General features: G+C 40.3%; 1 protein-coding gene across 9 annotated transcripts in view; it reads left to right on the top strand.

Moving 5' to 3' along the window:
* The window catches only part of MECOM (MDS1 and EVI1 complex locus), a 531,718-nt gene that overhangs the window by 92,188 nt on the left and 419,558 nt on the right, over positions 1-19,972 (top strand). The window contains exon 1 of one of the 9 annotated variants that reach the window (XM_027584131.2): positions 3,818-4,009. The exons of the other annotated variants lie outside the window; for them this stretch is intronic. The gene's annotated coding sequence lies outside the window, so the exon portion shown is untranslated. Of the gene's footprint in view, positions 1-3,817; positions 4,010-19,972 lie in introns of those variants that run through there. 9 annotated transcript variants of the gene reach the window in all.

Here is a 19,972-nt window from a genome sequence, read left to right as displayed (position 1 = left end):
CAGTAGTTTTGTCCTGAGCATTTTGCACGTGGCCGCCATCATGCCTGCTTGCCGAACTGCTGGCACAGGGCAGGACTGCTGGGAGGTGGGTGATGTCTCTTGTGCTGGCTACCTTTGGATTCTAGCTTGTCTGACAGGGTGCCCCCTCTGCGGGAACAAAAGAATAATAGTTGCTTCCAAGAACAGGCAGTGACTTAGAATTTAGCCTCTTTCAAAGCCATCATCTCTTCTTCCTTACCAGGAAGCCTGTGGAATAAACATGGCTCCTAAAGTGTTGGAGGAGCCCTTGCTGTACATTGAAGTCCCTAGTCCTTCCAAGCATAGCTCCTTTCTGGAGAGCCTGGGGTTTCTGGAAGCATCCATCATCTCCAAGTGTTTGTGGGTAGGCCAAGTAGGTATCTTCCAGGAACCAGACTCATGTTGCTACACAGCTAAACAGCAACTCATGTGGCAGAAGCATGTCAAATGACACCATTAAGTGTTTTTGGGAATAAGCTTCCCCACCAGAGTGAATTGCAAGTGTTTCTGGTGGTTGTCCCTACCTCACTTCCCTAGCCAAATACAAAGGCAGAAGCAGCATGTCTAACATGCCCTATGCCACAGAACAAGTGCAAGCAGCACCAGAGAGACTGCAAATGACTTTACTGAGCTGGATCATTCTCTGTGAATCCAAGCTCTGTTTATTGTGTTGAGAGCTAAGACTTTGGACTCTTGCAAGGCAGTTCTCATTCTTTTGAATGAAGAGTCAGTTTTAGATGCTCATCATTTCTTTGCAATGTTGTATATTAAATATTAAGCCAAAAAAGGACAAAAGAATGGACACCCGTGTGTCTGCAATATGTACCCAGATGTCTCTAATAATGCGTTGCTTTGCTGATCTTGCTTCAGGTACCTTTCTTTCTTTCTTTCTTTCTTTCTTTCTTTCTTTCTTTCTTTCTTTCTTTCTTTCTTTCTTTCTTTCTTTCTTTCTTTCTTTCTTCTCTCTCTCTCTCTCTCTTCCTTCCTTCCTTCCCTCCTCCCTTCCTCCCTTCCTTCTAGCTTTACAGATGAGAACTGAGGTCCTCTGGAACACCAATCCCTAATCTCATTTGTTTCTCTTTCTCTTCAGGGTTCTTTTTATCCTGAATTTGGTGTTTAGCTATCCAAGGTACATTTTTATAGTATTGCTACAATGTATGTAGCTGTAATATAGTATTATTTTGTGATTTTAAAAGTTCATTTAAGTGGAACTGACTATTGGTATTATTCTGAGCTCCTTTCTCCCCTCAAAATTGTGCTTTTATGATTTATCTATGATGTTTCAAAGAGGTCAAATTCATTCATTTTTAATGCTTTATGATATTCTATCATATGAAAATAGTGCAATTTATTTCTCCATTGATGGAAATGTAAGTTGTTTTAAATTCACTATTATGAACAATGCCACAATGACTGTTATTGTAATTTTTATGTTCAAGGGTGTGAAGTTTATATATAGGTCACATTTTCCAGTTTTATTGGATGTTTCAGATTGCTCGCCAAAGTAATTGTACTAATTTTTCCTCCTACCAGCTGTGTGTGAAAGTTCCAATATTCACATACACTCACAACAAAATGTATAAAATTTAAATTTTTGTTCATATTATGGGATAGAATTATATTTTGTTATTTTAATTTAAATCCCTCTGATTACTAGAAAATACTGAACATGTTTTTCATTTTATAGCTATTTAGGGTTCCGTTTCTGAACTATCTGATTTCCCTTTTAAAAAATATGAGTTATTTTTTTTTTATTGATTGTGGGAATTCATAAATTGTTAGATGCCAGCTTTTAGAAAAACTTTTTATTTATTTATTTTTTGAAAAGATTTTATTTATTCATTTGAGACACAGAGATACAGAGAGAGAGAGCATGAGCAGGGAGAGAGGCAGAGGGAGAAGGAGAAGCAGGCTTCCCGCTGAGCTGGGAGCCCGATGTGGGGCTCAATCCCAGGACCCTGGGATCATGACCTGAGCCGAAGGCAGATGCTTAACCATCTGAGCCACCCAGGCACCCCTAGAAAACCTTTTTTTATTATAAAAGACAATATACCCACACCAGAGAAAACTGGTAAATATAGGAAAGAAAGAAGTCACTGCTAATTCCAGAACCCGTAACCAAGTATGGGTTCGTTTGGCCCATTGGCTAGTCTGTTTATTTTCTTATTTTTATGTAGTTATATTACACTGTGTATGTAGCTTATAATCTGTATTTCTCAGTTAATATATCACAAGGTTTTCTTTCTTTTTTTCTTTTTTCTTTTTTTATGCAGTTGTTTGGCTTTTGTAGCCATCATTTTAAATTGATACATGGTATGTCATTAAGTGTATCTATCATTTCCTTATTGGAAATTCAGATTGTTCTTTATTTTTCCACTTTATAAATAACATAATGATGAAACACATATGCCTAAAAAGTTTTTGATATTTTAAATTATTTTCTTAGAATAGATTCACAGGAGTTAGGTTACTGGGCCAAAGAGGATATACATTTTTTTGAAAATAAAATGCATTGCAAAAATATTATTTAATCAGTGCTGGCAATCTAAAGAAAACAGGGTTCAAGAAGACTCAAGGGAGCCTGGCAGAAGTCAAAGCGTCTGGCTCACTTTCCTTGGCAGAGAGAAAACTCACAAGACTTTACTTTCTCCAGCCACCTTTCTGGACCCAAAGCACCATTCATTACAGACATTTTCTATCTCGCTCATGCGACAATTTGGCTTTGAAAGAAAAAAGAGAATTTTCCAAGGCTAGAACATAATGCTTATAAGGATAATACTTATAAATGAATTTTACTGATTCTTAAACACTGATAAAAGAAAGCGGTCAGTTTATTGTAAGACATAAAATTGAATACACAAGTAGAGAGAATGTCTCTGGGTGGGAAATGTTGCCTTGAGTGCTAGCTGACAGCCTTATAGAACATGGGCATTCCAGCATTGCTTGGTAGGGCTTTCATGTTTATATGATTTACTCTTTGGCATTAGGGGCAGAATAAAAGGTTCAGATTCTCCAGTATGAAAAAACATTTATTTGGAAATATGTAATACATGTAGTTCTTAATTTACGAGCATATTATATTCTAAAAGTTCCTTTACAAGTCAGTTAATTAGAACTCAGAAAGCATTTTCCCTTAGAAGTAATATTCTAAGTGGTAGTGTGGTTTCCAGACTGGCACATAAAAGCCCATTTAATCTGTCATATATCTGTAAGATAGCCCTGGTTTCAACTCTAGTTTAGCTAGCGTCTATTTGGGTGATCTTGGGAGCACTCTGGTTACTTAAATTCCTAGTCTGTCAAATGAGGAAAGGGTCTTTGTGAGGATTGCCTGAGATGATGTATACGACGATGTTTTATGAACTATGAGATGCTGTATGAAATTAGCAGATATATTGTTTTTTCCCACCAGAAAAATACCTATTAAAGGGCTGAACCACGTATATCACTGGTGTTGCCAGTGAACTGGGAGACCCTGGGTCCTGGAGCCTTGACATAGCCCATCCCAAAGGAGTCCCTGAAAGTGCTTAGTCTTGTCATGAGAAAGAATTCAAGCACAGACACGTGACCCGGCAGATGCGTGACACAAGCGTGCACGTTTATTAAAATGAAAGTATACTCTCGAGATGTGAGAGCCGCCAAGCTCAAGCGAGAGAGCTGCACGCCCCTGGGGTTGACTATCTATCTTTTATTGAGGGTCGTTAACGAGGGGGTGGACTATTCATTACGTGGTGCAGGGATGCCGGGTTTCGCGAATTTTCTTCGTGATTGGGTCGGCGGTTTCCCGTGGTGGCACCCGCCATCTTGGGCCGGTCTGGTTTGATCAGGCTTCATGTGGAGTGCGGCCAGGGCAGGCCTCTAACGTTCCCCACGACTGGCCGGCTGGTGGGCTCTCTCGCCGCCGGCCTCCAGGTGTCCTGTTAGAACCTAACTACCTACCTTCTCTAACAACGGGACTTGAAAGTGGAGAGTGTATACCACAGGAGGTGTGCAGGTGAGCTGTTGGGGGTATAGCGGGCATATACTAGAATGACTATGGATATTATTTCTTATCCTAATTTTTATTTTTGTGAATACACATCACAGTAGAATATTTATATTGATATTTGTATTTATAGATCTTTATATAAGTAATGGAGGTGCTCATAATTTTAAAAAAACTTACCGTTTGACCCAGTTTACAGCCCACTAGTCTATTCATATCTTTACAAGACATTGGGAATATGGAAGGTGATGTGAGTTAAATTGATAAGCTGAGTTTATAAAATGTGCACTTATAACATTATTTCTGTGCAAAATGTACCCCGTGTAACTCCAGACAACAAATTATCTCTTTGCTTCCTAACTTAACCCCTGCTTGGCTATGTTGGCATTCCTTACTTTGCAGGCTCAATATAGTATGTGTTCGTGTGCCGGTGCACGTGTGCAGGCATGCATATATGCAGAGATGCTCTGGAAGGAGACTGACTAGGTTGTAGGATATCAATATCTGGCTACATTGGCATGAAAAATGATTGGATCTGTCATTCATTATTATTTTTCCTGGAAGTTTAGAGAGGGATGCTGGATGCTCCCCCCCCACCCCCCTTTTAAGTATTGGCAAGTTGAAGACTTCTTATGATGATTCCTGGAGTCCTAAGGATGAAAGTAGGAGGATAAAGGGAGGTGTAGCTGTTTCTTAGTAGCTAATGACTTTAGACTCGGCATTAAGAAAAGTATACAACTAAAAAATCTATTAATCAAAACAGTATGTTGAAAACTGTCAACAGGCCTCACTGTTATTTCGTGTAAGTCGACTTTCTGTGCTGGGACCTAGAATGATTGAGTTGGTGTCGAGATACTTACTGGATAGGTTTAATGATACAAAATTAATGCAACAAAGGAGATTTCTGCCAGTTATTTCCAGGATGAAAAGCTAATAAAATGCTTTAATTTTATCACATGCATGCATTTTGGCAGTGGGCACTTACACTTAGACTTTTATGTGGAAAGATAAGCCATGCCTTGAGATCTGAAAGAGAATGGGCATCTTGTGGTGAGGGTTCTCCAATATGGAAAACACACCAGAAAAACAGGAGAATGGAAGTGAATTATAACAGGGTTGACATAAATGAGCGACTAAATAAGTTTTGAAAGCAATGGCCCATTCAGTTATTTCTTTTATTTTTCATATTTTTTTCTCAACTCTGCAAAATAATAAGAAACAAAAGAAAAATCTGCTGAATGCCTAGTCATAGTTTATTGGAGCAGGAAAATAAGCCATTCTGAACCATTCTCTTATTTGCTGTGAGTGGCAGAATCATTCACTGTGGTGAATCATAGCTGGGAGAACCATTTGGAGTGATTATTTTCCGATGTTAAATTACGAATAGCACATGTGGAATCAACAAAGGTATGAACTATTTTTAAAAATCTTTCAGAAAATCCTCTTATTGAAAATGTGTATTTGTGTGACCAACTTATGCCTTCATTTCACAATAGCCAAGCCTTAAGTATATGTCTTTTTGTTCTTATATTTGATAAATTGAAAGCTTTCCTAGTTAATATTTTTATGTCAAAAATAGTATATTATCCTAGAAGCTGCATGATGGTAATAATGGTGGGAAAAAAAATACATATATGTGTATAAGCATTTCGTTGAACTGCCTGGATTGAAGAAAACGTCTGAGTTTCCTGCCTTTCATTTCAGTGACTAAGGAACCTGTTGGCTGTTAAACAAAATAAACTGAGGGATTAATCCTGGCTGGCTGAAATTTGTTAATGACATGCAAATGATTTATCATTAATGTAGTAATAGGCACTACTTAGTGTTAATCCCGTGAGAATCCCTAATGGTAAGGACAATATACTCGATGCTTAAGATGAAATATCATCTGCCTTCGGTAATCTGGTGCCTTGTTTTGGTTGAAAAGCTTCAGGTTGCCTGGCCCTTTAAGGCAAATCTCTGGTATTCAAATAGGTGAAGTAAAAAGGTATTTTATGCTCCAGTGTCTGCTTTGTGAGAGCACTTAATTTTAAGAGGGCAGAATGGAATGCTTCTATTTAAACTTAGGGGGACCGGCAGGGAGGCTAACTGCATTCCATGAAGTTCCACTTCGGCCCCTGTTTTTCCTTCATAATGGGAGGCATCAGACTCCTAGCTGGGATTGGGGTTCAGTGGTTGGCCTCAATTTTTAGCGGCCTTGAAAACTGTTTTTGACAAGGAAACTGGATGGTTCTTAAGGAGAAGGAAAATGAGCTTTTCGGAAGGGAAAAATTGCCTTGCTATCCTTAACGTTTGGTATCCTGACTGCACACAGAAGGCACTCACTGTATGCTCCATGAGGAACTGCATACCTATTTAAGATAGGGGTGCAAGCCCTTCAGGCCTGAGAGGCACAATGGGGAGGAAACAGCACAGGTGTGGGCATATTCTTGGCACCCCTCGTATCATGTCCTGGGGCTGGATACCTTTAAGCCCCTATATTAATTACTGCTGTGTAACAAAATGTCCCCCGAATTTAGCAGCTTAAAACATCAAGTATTTGTCATCTTTTCTAGTTTCTGTGGGACATAGCAGGCTGGTTCTGGCTCAGGGTCTCTCATGAGGTTGCAGTGCAGAGGATACCCTGGGGTTGCAGTTCATCAGAAGGCTGGGGAACAGCAGAGGAGCTCCTCAGAGGAGACCGTTGGCAGCAGCCCTCAGAACCTTGCCACATGGTCATCCCTCTCACACCATGGCAGCCGACTTCCCCAAGAGGGAGTGATGGAGGGGGCATATTCGGCCCTTTATGACCTTGTCTCTGATTCACACACTGTCACTTCTTACTCTCCTTGTTAGAAGTGAGTCACTGCGTCCTGCCTATGCTTGGTTAATGGGAGGGGATTATACAAGGGTGTGAACACCAGGAGGAAGGGATCACTAGGGCCACCTTAGAGTCTGGCTACTGCTGCCCCCTCCATGACACTAATTTTGTTCAGCTGTCCCATGACTCAAGAGATTCTGGAGATCTGATTGAACTATTTTCATCATAGGAACTTTGGTTCACCTTGAGTTCACCTCCAATAAAGTCCTTTGAGGATCTGTCCTAGCCCAGCTCCCGTAGACCAATGGAGGGTCTTATTCGAAACTTCATCACCACACCACAGTGCATTGGCTGTGAGCCCTGAGTCAGTCTTGGGAGGAAATAAAATCATTCAGCTGAATTACATGAAATTAATGTGTTGACTTCATTCCAGTTCCCACTGGATACATGTCCTTGTCATAAGGAAAAGTACTAGTAGCTTTAATTGACCATCTTAGGAAGGTGACAAGGAGAAAAGACATTCACGAACATGACATGCTCAATCTGAGACCAGGTAGGTTACTTCCCTGAAGAGAGTTTGAAGAATTTGTTATTTCACCAACCAAAAAGAATTATACCTGTCATCCTCATTTTCCCAATTATAAAAGAAACTTGCTTTAAGTAAGTCAAGTTAAAATATATATAAAAAAAAGCAAAAAGTATACATGGTTTAGGTCACTGATGTTCATGATTTAGTCCTTAATTTCATTTTCTTTTTAAAAAAGCCTACTGTTTGCCTAGGTCATTCAGGTACCACTGAATTTAAAATGATAACTTGTGTGCCTGGATGATAGGTACACATCATCCAGGGTGAAGATGTTGGCTCTGTAGTTGGGAGGAGACAAGTGATAAATTGTTTCTATAAAATGTGATCCAACAGGTATGAACATATATTCATGGAGCCCAGAATCAGATACAGTGGAAGTGGGGCCATATTAAGGGGTTTGTGTTTTTGCACTTTAGTGAGAATCTTGGGAGCAGATTTAGCTGGGGAAAGCTGGAGGGAACCAGAGAAAAATGGTGCCTCAGAATCTCAAGAGACTCTTTCTTAGGAAATAAAACTGGGTTGGAAGCCAATATAGTCATCGTCTTCAGGTTTATTCCATTGTCCGCATTAGCCCTCCCCCTAATTTTGCCCCCATCAGGTCCTCCAGGGTGGAGCCAAGCAGTGGCTGGGCTGCATTCTGCAGTCAGTGTTGGGGACACAGGCGGGAGAAGAGATCAGGAGGGGCAGTGTGGATGTGGATGTGCAGGGCTTCTCCTCTGACTCTGAGACCTGATTTCTTGCTTTATCCCCTTGTGTTTTTGAGTCTGCAGTGCAGTTATTTGACATTGTTAAACTCCTGTTTGGATAAAATCTTCTTTCTTTTAAAACAAAGTGTAGATGAATTCTATGTAATACACACGATTTAGATGTCTTGCCACTATTTTAATTTTCACCTCCATTTATCTATTGGCGAGGGTTTGATCATTTCCTTCTCTGTGTTCCTAGAGTAACTTGCCGTTATGCCAACATAACATTAACCACATTTTAATTTGGGCTTTCCTTCTCAGTTCCTCCCTCCAAATCCAAGATTGTGAAAGCCTAGAGGAATTTTACTAGTTCATGTATCTCTAGTCCTTAGCAGAGTGTCCAGCACCTTTTAGGCACGAATAAGAATGTTGAATGAATGAACTAACGAATTAAGGAAGGAAGGAAGGAAGGAACAGGCAGGCTGCTGATTGTTATTTCACCACCCAGGCTCTGAGTTGTATTTCTGGGCTCCTAAAGGAAAATTAGGTATGTCGGAATTGGTCAGATGCATCTGCTACTGATATCAATGATATAAAATCACGTTTCTTCTGGTAAGCTTCCTTAGAAGTTAAAGGTCTGGCCACCTGCATTAGCAGCTCAGAAAGAGAAGTTTAGATTGGCATGTAGATTAGCTGGCTCTGTTATTCAGTGACTTTGCATGCTTGTTCAAGGGCACTGGGGTCAACCAATGTTTATTTTTGGATTCCCATTGCTCTTGGGATCACTGCGTCGAAGAATGGTCCTTCCCCCACCCCATTACCTCCTTCACCTTGTTTGTTGTTCCTGGTCCAGGGAGGACTGCCGCCCAGATTTGGCCTGGCCAGCTCCTTCTTGGTGCCCTCTTATTTTTAGCATATGAACCACAGCAGCAGTTGGCAATTGTGAGTTGGCCCATAAAGGTGAAGCTTTTGTGAGGTTGAAACCTGGGTTTAAGAATTTTGGGAGTCTTTGGTTTGTATGTCTTTGTATTATCTCATGATAAATAGTATGTTTAAGGCTTCAATCTGCCAATGTTTTACTGCGAAAACTTGCTTTAAGAGGCCTCTCTCTGGTTTTGGGTTCTGTATTTTAGGATGAAAGTAAAGAAATTAGGAAGAGAGGAGCATAAAAAATGATTAAAGTCATAGTCCTGTGAGGAAACCTTTAAAAAAACTCTTGGGGCACCTGGGTGGCTTAGTTGGTTAAACGTCTGACTCTTGGTTTTAAGCTCAGGTCATGATCTCATGCGCTGTGAGATCAAGCCCCGAGTTGGGCTTGGTGCTCAGCTCGGAGTCTGCTTGGGATTCTCTCTCTCCCTGTGCCCATGCCCCCCCCCCCCCCGCTTGCACTCTCTCTCTCTCTCTCTCTCTCTAAAATAAATAAATAAATAGAGTGTGTGGGGAGGGGGCAGAGGGAGAGAGAGAGAAGCAGATTCCCTGCCGAGCAGGGAGCACCATGCGGGACTCAATCCCAGGACCCTGGGATCATGACCTGAGCTGAAGACAGATGTTTAACTGACTGAGCCTCCCAGGCGCCCCTAAATAAATAAATGTAAAAAACAAAAACAAAAACAACTCTTTAGCTTGAATAGCACAGAAGGTTATTAAGAAAGACTAAATAGATTTGAAGGGGTGCAAGCTTATGACCCCTAGATCAGGAGCCCCATGCTGTATTGACTGAGCCAGCCATGTGCCCCGTTGTGACTAGTTTCTTTTTTTTTTTTTAAAGATTTTATTTATTTATTTGAGAGAGAGAGAATGAGAGATAGAAAGCACGAGAGGGAAGAGGGTCAGAGGGAGAAGCAGACTCCCTGCTGAGCAGGGAGCCGACGTGGGACTCGATCCCCGGACCCGGGGATCATGACCCGAGCCGAAGGCAGTCGCTTAACCAACTGAGCCACCCAGGCGCCCCTTGTGACTAGTTCCTACCAAACTGCAAAGGAAGCTGAAAATACCGTCTTTTGGTTGGAATTATGTCCTTCCCCAATTCATATGCTGAAGTCCTAATCCCCAGTACCTCAGAATGTGACTGTATTTGGAGAGAGGGCTTTTAATGAGATAATTAAGTTAAAATGAGGCTGTGAGGGTAGACCCTAATTCATTCTGTGTCTTTATAAGAAGAGGAGATGAGGACATACAAAGACACCATGGATGTGCATGCACAGAAGAAAGGCCACGTAAGGACACAGTAAGAAGGTAGTCATCTGCAAGCGAAGGCGAGAAGCCTTAAGAAACCAAGCCTGCCAGCATCTTGATCATGGGCTTTTAGCCTCCACAACTGTGAGAAAATAAACTTTTGCTGTTTAAGCAATCCAGCTGAGCTATTTTGTTATGGGAGCCCTAGCAAACTAATACACGTAATTGAGCTATGAGCCCAGAAGAGAGTAGAAATGGCCTTCCTGATCAGCTAGCAGTCTCTGCCACAATGTGGAGAACACCATTTGTTTGTTTATTCATTCATTCATTTAGCCTCCCACTCATTCCATATGTATTGAGTGCTCTTCTAGGCACTTGGGATAAGGTGAATGAAATACACCAAAATCTTTGCTCCATTACAGATGAGGTTTTATCAGATATTAAAGCAACCAATTACCATTGTGTCACCCTGCCTTATTTTCTTGGCATCTGTCACCATCTGAAATTATTTTGTTTACTGATTTGTTGGCTTGCTTATCATTATCTTCCCTCCTCTTCAAAAATGAGCTGGAGCCCTTTTTTGCCTTATTTCTTATTGTGTTCTTAGTGCCTGAAAGATGCTTGGCACACAGGAGGTTTTCAATATTTATTTGTTGAGGATTGAAGGAGATATCATGGAATTAAATTCCAGGAAGCAAAAAATACGCAGTGAATGATTTTTTTGATTATAAGGGAGAGTTAGCAGAATTTCCTTTTTTTGAATTAAAAAAAAAAAAGTGCATAGTAGCCAATCCAGTCCTTTAGTCCCTGAGGCCTTTTCAGCTGTTTAATCCTAAAATTTCTAGTTGCTTTCTATAAAATATTTTAAGCTCAAAGTTCCTGGTGTACCCAGTATGCTCATTATAGAACATTTGCATCTGAATATTTCTTGGTTTCTCATTGACTTAGGCACAGGGTCATGGAGACTTAGAGCGGTTGGGGACGAAGAGAGGGTGCTGCCCCATTCCCTCCCTTTAGTGATCAGGAAAAGCAGACCAGGAGGTCTGGCTTGCAGAGCTTGCAGGTGAGAAAACTTAGCCAAATCTCTAGATTAGGCCCTGCAGTGAGTCATCTAGCACTAATCCTTTTCCTCTTTTCGTTAAAGATGGAATTGAATGGTGATTACCAGTGTCAGCTTGGGACCAGGCTGCCTGGGCTGGGATACTGGCTCCCAATTAACTAGCTGATTGACCTTGGATAAGCCCTCTGTGCCTCAGTTTTCTGTATAAAATAGAGATAAGAATAGGACTCACCTTATAGAGTTGTTCTTTAACTCTTTTAAGAGTTAATACCTGTAAAGTACTTAGGACAGTGACTGATAGCATTTAATAGTGCCATCATAAGCATTTAATAAATGTTAGTCATCATCATTATTATTATTGCTATTATGATGTGATTAATTACATAATATAACAAATGCTCAAAGAATGTTTACGTTTCTTTTTTAAGTATATAAAGAATTCCAGTAAATTTCTAATATTTATCGACAAGAAAAAAGATGTATGGAATATCAGTAGTTTTCATCTCACCTGAAGAATGGAACGTAACTCCTAACTATAGTTTCTTCACTGAGAAGTTAGCCAAATATTTTTTGGAGATAAAATTGACACATCTCAAAATTCATCCTTTTAAAGTATACAGTTCTCCAAAGAAGTGGCCCCATTCCCATTAGCAATCACTCCCCATTCTCCCTTCCCCCAACTCTTGGCAACTACTAACTGACTGTCTGTCTTTGTCTATATTAGACATTTCAGATAATTGGACTCATACAGTAAGTGGCCTTTTGGCCATATAGTATGTGGAATCAGGCAGTAGGTCTACCTGCTTTTACTTAGCATGATGCTTTTAAGGTTCATTCATTTTTTTTTTTTTATGTTATGTTAGTCACCATACAGTACATCATTAGTTTTTGATGTAGTGTTCCATGATTCATTGTTTGCATATAACACCCAGTGCTCATTACAACACGTGCCCTCCTTAATACCCATAAGGTTCATTCTTAAAAGACATATCAGAACTTCATTCCTTTTTATGGCTGAATAATTTTCCATTGCATGGGTAGACCTCATTTTGTTTATCCATTCGTCAGTTGATGGGCACTTAGGTTGTTTCTATGATTTTGATTATTATGAATAATACAGCTATGGACATTTGTGAATGAGTTTTACGTGGGCATACATTTTCAGTTCTTTTGGCTATGTACCTAAGAGTGGAATTGGGTCATGTAGTAACTGTAGGTTTAACTTTTTGAAAAATTGCCGAACTATTTTCCAAAATGGCTGCACCATCCCCAAGTATCCAGGATACAATATTTGATGATTAATTCAATCTTATTTAATTGAAGGAGAAAACGGAATCATTTGGACATAGTATTCATCGTAGAGACTTAGAGTTGCTCACAAACATTTGAGAGACTGAGTCTCAGCTACTGTGATGGGCACTGTATAAAACAAAGCAAATGAGACAGTTTCTGTTTTCCGGAGTTGATAGAAATTTGTGACATTTCAAAGTTGACCCTCCTCCCCCCTTTTAAAGTAGAGATGGCTATTCTCCTTTTCTATTACTTTTTTTCTCTTTTGGCCACTACTATCAAACTTCTGGGGAGGACTTTTACTCAGTACTATATCTGTCAAGACCCGAGGGCAGAATGGAGCATGATGAGGTGGACATCGGGTAGGGAGCCAAGATGTAGAGGACCAAGAAACTCCTCAGTTGGGGGATGATTTGGGTATAACTAATTGCCAACTAGTCCCATGACTGACAGTGGCCTTTCACCCCATTAGAGACATAATTTAAAAAGGAAAAATAAGCTATCTCTCATTTATAGAGACTACATTTATTTTTCATGCCAAGAATCTGGTGGAAATTTTCATTTTTACAGAATTACTCTGTTGTTTTGGTTCGGGGTCTATGTAGTCATAAAATTTTGTGAGCTGTGGTGAATTGTATGTATAATTATATCCATAGATCTCTGCTTTAAGAAGCAGGCTTCCAAGGATTTTGTTTGGTTATTGCCTACTGAAATGTATATTTCTTAAGGACAGCAGATGGCACTTTCCCAGGTAAAAGGTGGAAATTTACCGGGAGCCATCTTGAGCTTCTTGTCTTGGGACAGTCTGGTTCTGTTGCTTCACTAGGAGGTCTAATATTCATACTCTGTCAGCAGCCCTCAACCACGGTTTCACCTCACTGAAATGGGTGACAATTACATTTCATCTTGAAGCAAAGATGGTTTACTCTCTGTGTAAACTGCTATGAAAGGAGGCAGATGTATTTGTGGAAAGTAAAGTGAGCCTTTAATGGTCCCATGTCAGAAATTTTCTTCTCAGGAGCCTGTTAAGGTGGAGGTGAGTTAAGTACAGGATGTAAACAGGCCATCTCTGCCTGGAAAAGACTTGGTAGCGACAACTCTGAATTTACTGGTTTTGTTTGATGTTTCCTAATCTGCTCATCCCAGAAGCTACACTAATTTTATGCTTTGTCTTCAGTAGCAGTTGTCCTTCCCCACCCTACTTCTCTCCCTAGCCAAATCCCCTTCAGCCTTCGAGGTCATTCTCAAGTCAGCCCTCCCTCCCACAACCCCCCATCTCTCCAGCCTATAAAGAGTTCTCTTCTCTCTTGACAGACTTGTTGTCGGAATGGTGTGAATGAAATTGTCGTTGTTTTCTAATGGGTGGATGTGTCTGCCCACCAGACTGCAAGCTCTCTAAAGGCAAAAGCTCTTTCTAACACTGGCTTTGAATCTGCTTCAAGACAGTGCCCTGCCTAGAGGGCTTGCTCAGTCAATATCCACTGGTTGGATTCATAAGCCTACGAGGGGCAAGGTACCAGCACAGTAGCTATTGATTCTCATGAGAACGCTTAGTTCGGGAAAACCGTGCTGGAAAACTTCTAGGCTTTGCTCACCTTAGAAATGACATGCGATCTTTTCGGTGGTCTATCCTCCCCCACTAGGTGGGCCTCAAGCAGATGAGGGATAGAGAGAACATGGAAAATCCTGGGCAAGCTGTGGCACTGGGGGAGTGTGCTTATCCTCCAGAACAATTTAATGGAGCCCACACCTGCTGCTTCGTGACTAGGGTTTCAAAGCTTTCAGAATTGGTGTATGCAAAGCTTGTCTTTTGATATCAGGATAAGTTTCAATGGATTTAACTTGTGTTGTAATCAGATTTCAGCACAGGAAGCTTTTTTCCTGTACCTACAACGAAACTATCTCTCTCTAAGGCTGTTTGGTCACTGAAGTATAAACAGCTAGGTCCAGTTTTCTCCGTCACTCCTCACTCCTTTCTTGTAGAGTCCTCTCAAAGTGGAAGAGAGAAGTTATAAGGAGGCGGGTGTCAATTTTATTTATTTGTCACCCAATTATGGATGACTCACATTCTTTAAGCTTTCTAAGCCTTAGTTGGTGCGTTTGTAAAATGGAAACCATGACATCTGCTTAGTGGTATTGTGGGGAGCAAATGCTGTATTGCTCGAAGAGCACCTGTAGCAGAGCAAGGGATAAAAATATGTCTCATTAATCATACTTGCTCTCTCTTCTCCTTTCCTTTCTGGTTTGAATGCTGCAGGTTGCCTCCGATCACGCAAGAATACAAACCTTGCCTCGTCTTGCTTCTGCAAGTCTCCATTCTAACGGGATGCCTCTCTGTTTTCCCTTGCACGTAACTGTAGCATGGCTTTCAAGTTATCACACTACTTACCTGAATCAAGGAAAAAACAAGGAAGAGGGCGGAGGAGGTTTATTCTTTTCTGCAAAGGGGAGAATTAAGCTTTTAACACCACTGTAAATTTTAGAGCTTCTTCCAAGGAATTAAACATGCTCTGCCTTTGTCGTGTTTATTGATTGCATCCCAATGAGTTAGGTAGGGGTATATATATGAAATACATGAAACATGTATGTGGTATATAGGACATGTGATAAATGATATATATATTTATTTATACATCTGCTGCTTTACTTTGCAGTTGGGAGATTAGGGAAATGGGAGGAAAGAGAGTACTGCCAAGCAATCTGGCCGGATCTGCTTGCACACGTGTTCTTACTTGGTTAACTAGAGAAAAAGGTGAAATTTTAGCAAGAAATGACTTCCGATTAGGTTTTCAAATGACAAAATGCACTTCACAGTAATTTTTTCCATTTGTTTTTTTGTTTGTTTTTGTTTCTTGCTTTGGCATGGCGGCTCATTGTTAGTGGCCCATGTAGGCCTTGAATAGGGTCTGGCTCCCTATTTTTCTTTCCATTAGAGTATGCATCTTTTAGAGGAAATAAACATGAAAAAAAAAGAATTAAAAATAACTGATATATATGTACATACATATTGTATATATATATATATCTTCTTTTCTCTAAAAGAAGAAAACAAGATAATGAAATTGGATTGGAAAGGTGTTAATACATTGGTATTGAGCTCTCAAAGAAGATAGTAAATAAAGACAGAAGCCCAAAGGGAGAAGGCTGCTGAATCTGTGGAAGCTTTTGGGTTATGTGTCAGGCCACAGAAGGGATCAACCAGGGGGACGGTGATGAGCTGGGACTATGAGAACCAGTGTCCTACTGCCCAGCCCAGCCCAGCCCTCTCCAGAGAGAGCCGTTTTTTGCTATCAGCAGCTTAGGTAGGTAAGGGCAATGTTAAGGAAGCCAGGTAGCAGATAGGAAGAAAAGTCTGTGCCAGACAGGCTGGCACTGACATGTCCTTGGGAGGAGGATGTGGCACTTCCGAGCAGGAGGAATGAGGTAGGAGCTCCAGACCCGTAAGAATGATCAATAGCCAGCCTGAATCCGCCGCAGGGGAAAACCTGCCTCATACCCATTCTCACTGCCCAGAGGAGAGGAGGGGATAAAGGAGGTTTCACCAAGTGAGCATAGTGCTAGGTGCCTTCTGATCATCTCATCCGACCTTCACAGCAGCCCCAAGTAAATCTTGGCTGTGAGTGCATAGTTTCCTAGGACTGCCATAACCAATTACCGTAAACTTGGTGGCTTAAAACAATAGACACTTACTTTCTCATAGTTCTGGAGGCCAAAATTGGGGTGTTTGCCGGGCTGGTCCCCTCTTGGAGGCCCTGAGGGAGAATCTGTCGTCTGCCTCTTTCTCAGCTTCTGTTGGCTGCAGGCAGCCCTTGGCGTTTCTTGCCTTAGGGCTGCATGCCTCCAATCTCTGCCTCTGCTCTTTCCTCTGGGCCTTTCCCTCTGTGTCTCTCAGTCTCAAATCCCCCTCTCCTTCCTTTTAGAAGGACACCAGTCTTTGGATTTCGGGCATAACCTAAAGATTTGAAGGTAAGACACACCAGAAACCTTTTACAAACCCTTTATAATCAACCTAGATTGAATGGTGTCATTTCCTTCCTTCCTTGCTTCCATCCTTCCTCCCTCCCCCTCTCTTTCTCTTTCTCTTTTTCTTTCTTTCTTCTTGTTTTCAAATATGGAGATGGTGAAATAGAATACTTAATGTCTGGTTTGTAATAATTTGTCTCGTGTCTGGGGTGTTTGGATACAGTCCAACACACCATCAAGAGAGCTGGGTCTTGAGGTGGCCAGCGCCATATATTATTATTCTTTCCATGAAAGGTATGATGTGGACAAACTGTATAGGTCTGCCACCGGCTGATGTGTACATTGCAGAAGTCTCACTACTTCCAGTTTTCCTTTCCTCATATAGTAGATGAAGGAGGTTGACATAGGAGATAATATGTGTTTTTAGATAGCCCTTCTACCTAGCACATACTCGCACATTTGTAGAAAATTGTGTATTTTATAGTCATGTTGTAAAGTCATTACTATGTTTTCAGGGAACATGTTAAAATATTCAGGGATTTCATTCCTGTGTTATTCTTACTTAAAATAAATTGATGGATGGATGGGAATTCCCCCCAATGCAGGAGTGTATACAGTGATATTATAGGTAGGTTCTTGTATGTAACATTTTAAAAGAACTAGAAATAAAAGCATTATAGCAATGATACATGTGAAAGTACAAATCTGTATTTTGGTAGGAAAACAAGTTGAATTCAACTGGAAAATAAGTTACTGGCTCAATTCAATAATGCATTTTCCTTTAAAATAATAACTTCATTTATTCTACCCACCTAAACCTAGAGCTCTCTTCACATGAAACTTTACTTTTTTTTTTTTTAAAGATTTTATTTATTTATTTGACAGAAAGAGAGAGAGATCACAAGTAGGCAGACAGGCAGGCAGAGGGAGAGGGAGAAGCAGGCTCCATGCTGAGCACGGAGCCTGATGCGGGGCCTGGCTGGATCCCAGGACACTGGGATCATCACCTGAGCCAAAGGCAGCCGCTTAACCGACTGAGCCACCCAGACTCCCTGAAGCTTTACTTTTCAACACATTTTTACCATGGTGAGGATTTTGATGTCCATGTATATGTAAATTTCAAATCATTCCTATTGGGATAACTTAAAAAAGAAAAATAGGAGATTGGGGGAAAAAAAAGTGTTTTGTAGAGCAGGAGGTGGGATTGTGATGAAATCCAGGGGAGACGAAGCTGGGGCATGGAAGTGGGTGGGAGATTTGCGTGGGGGAAAATGAAGGAGGCCGTCTCAGGCTGGGCCTCTGGCATGATTTGATTCGGCAGTCAGTACAGAGTCTCAGGCAGACGACACTCATGTTGGATGGAGAACCGGAAAAAGAAAACCATGGCTTCTCGTTATGATCTTTGCAACAATGCAAAGTCAAATTGGAATCACCTGGTTGAAATTGCACAGCAGAAAGAACCTGAAAAGATCCGAACAGGGAGAAAGAGAAATTTATTGTTCATTGAATTAATATAAATGTATGATAGAAAGATTTTGTTGTTACACTCTCGGTTTTGTGTACTGTTTTAATTTGTGTTTGTTTAGTAAAGGCAGACCTTTATAAGGGCTGCATATATGTATTTTCTGAGATTTCCCTCTTGCCTTTGTTTTTTCTAAACTTATTTTCCCTTTAGGATCTAAAGATTCTACCCTGGGGGCATTTAAATTGAGGAGAGACTAGAGTTTTTTGTTTTGTTTTGTTTTTTTCTTTTTTAACTTCAGCTCAGTTTGTATACGTAGACAGAGCCCTAATACAAGCCATGTAGCAGAGAACCTACTGTGTAATAGGTATTTGGTCAAGTGTTGACTTGCCACATGTACCAAAAACATTTAGTAGCTACTAATAATACTTTCTTTCCTGTACAGTGCTGTGTTACACCTTAGGTTAAACTGGGAATCTATACCATTTTTTATAAATGCAAGTCTGACTATTTGGCCACTTACTTGTCACTTCGATGCCGCTGCTGATGGCAGCTAACATTTATTAGGTGCTTACTATGTGCCAAGCATTGCTTTAGCCACATTAAGTTATTATCACATTTAATCTTGTAAACAACTCTAAATGGGTTAACTAGTTAGTAACCAGTCAACTTACTCAAAATAGTCAAACTATGTATAAACGAAGTGTAGGTTGTTTAAAACATATCTTTTTTTTTTAATTATTTTTTTTAAGGATGCAGATACTTAAAGTTTAAAACGAGTAACACTGAAGGAAGAAAATATCAAGATATTGACCAGTGGATGGGTAGTAAAACTTAATTATGTTACTTAGGGAGGATTATAAATCAGAATAATTTAAGAAGATTGTATTTTCTCCATTTGTTAAACTATAAAATGAACACCAGGATACGGTCGTGCATTGATTTTAATATGTATCTGAGTTTTTACGAATTGAAATTCAGTCAAATCATATATGTATATGAAGCCAGGTAATTCCTATAGCAAATAGTAAATCTTTGTTTACATTTACAAGTTAGCTGGATGAGGCACAGAATAATGACTCATTCAGTGGCCAGAGCCAAAAATTGAACCCTGCAATTGGGATTCTTGCTACTTTTTCTCTCTACTTGATTTCCTCTCCCTCCTTTTCTTTAAATATTAATGAACATGCACATTTTAGGATTCATACCTAGTTGTTTTCCCAAGCTGAACTATAGCTGAGAATGAGCCTGATTTCAAATACCCCATGTTGGTGTTCAGAAAACAGAGCAACAATGAAGTGTGGTACCTTATAGGTTCACACTCTCATGAATTCCAAGCGCCTCAATTGTCAGTGGACCATTATGGCTTGCACATGGTTTATTTGGTTTGGAGTTACTTCAACTTTCCAAAGACATAGTGAATTTGTAAAAACAGATTGTTCATGATAACCCAGAACACTTAGGTCTGAAATATTGGGTGGATGCCGCAGTTAGGATATTTTTTTTTCCTGATGGTTGTCTGTTCTTTAAAGGCATGGCTGTCCAGTTGCCACCGGATTGAATGCTTCTGAAGATTAGCCTCTCATTGTTTGAATGTTTTCATAGCATTGTTGTAATAAAGCATCTTCATACTTCACAGTTGAGATCTTGACTTTTAGAATAAAAAAAAGTCAGGGGCTAATCATAACAATTAGCTAATGTGTCAACAATTAGCACTTTCCATCAACCTGCTCTAAAAGGAGACTCTTCTTATCCACTAGCAGACAAAAATGCAATGATGTAGTTAAGAAAAGCACTGAAATTGGCTCTTAAAGTCCCCTGCTGTAGCCAACTAAATCCCCAGGGTATTGTTTACAGTGATTATTCTGCCATTATGATGTTATTGCATAGGCGGAGGGGGGTGGGGAGTAGTATGCTCAAAATAAGTTGGTTCTTTTTTTCTGAAAGACA

The sequence above is a fragment of the Zalophus californianus genome, chromosome 1 (assembly GCF_009762305.2).
Source record: "Zalophus californianus isolate mZalCal1 chromosome 1, mZalCal1.pri.v2, whole genome shotgun sequence".
Lineage (NCBI taxonomy): Eukaryota > Metazoa > Chordata > Mammalia > Carnivora > Otariidae > Zalophus > Zalophus californianus.
The sequence above is the reverse complement of the archived record's forward strand: the minus strand, read 5'-3'. Positions and strand labels throughout refer to the sequence as shown.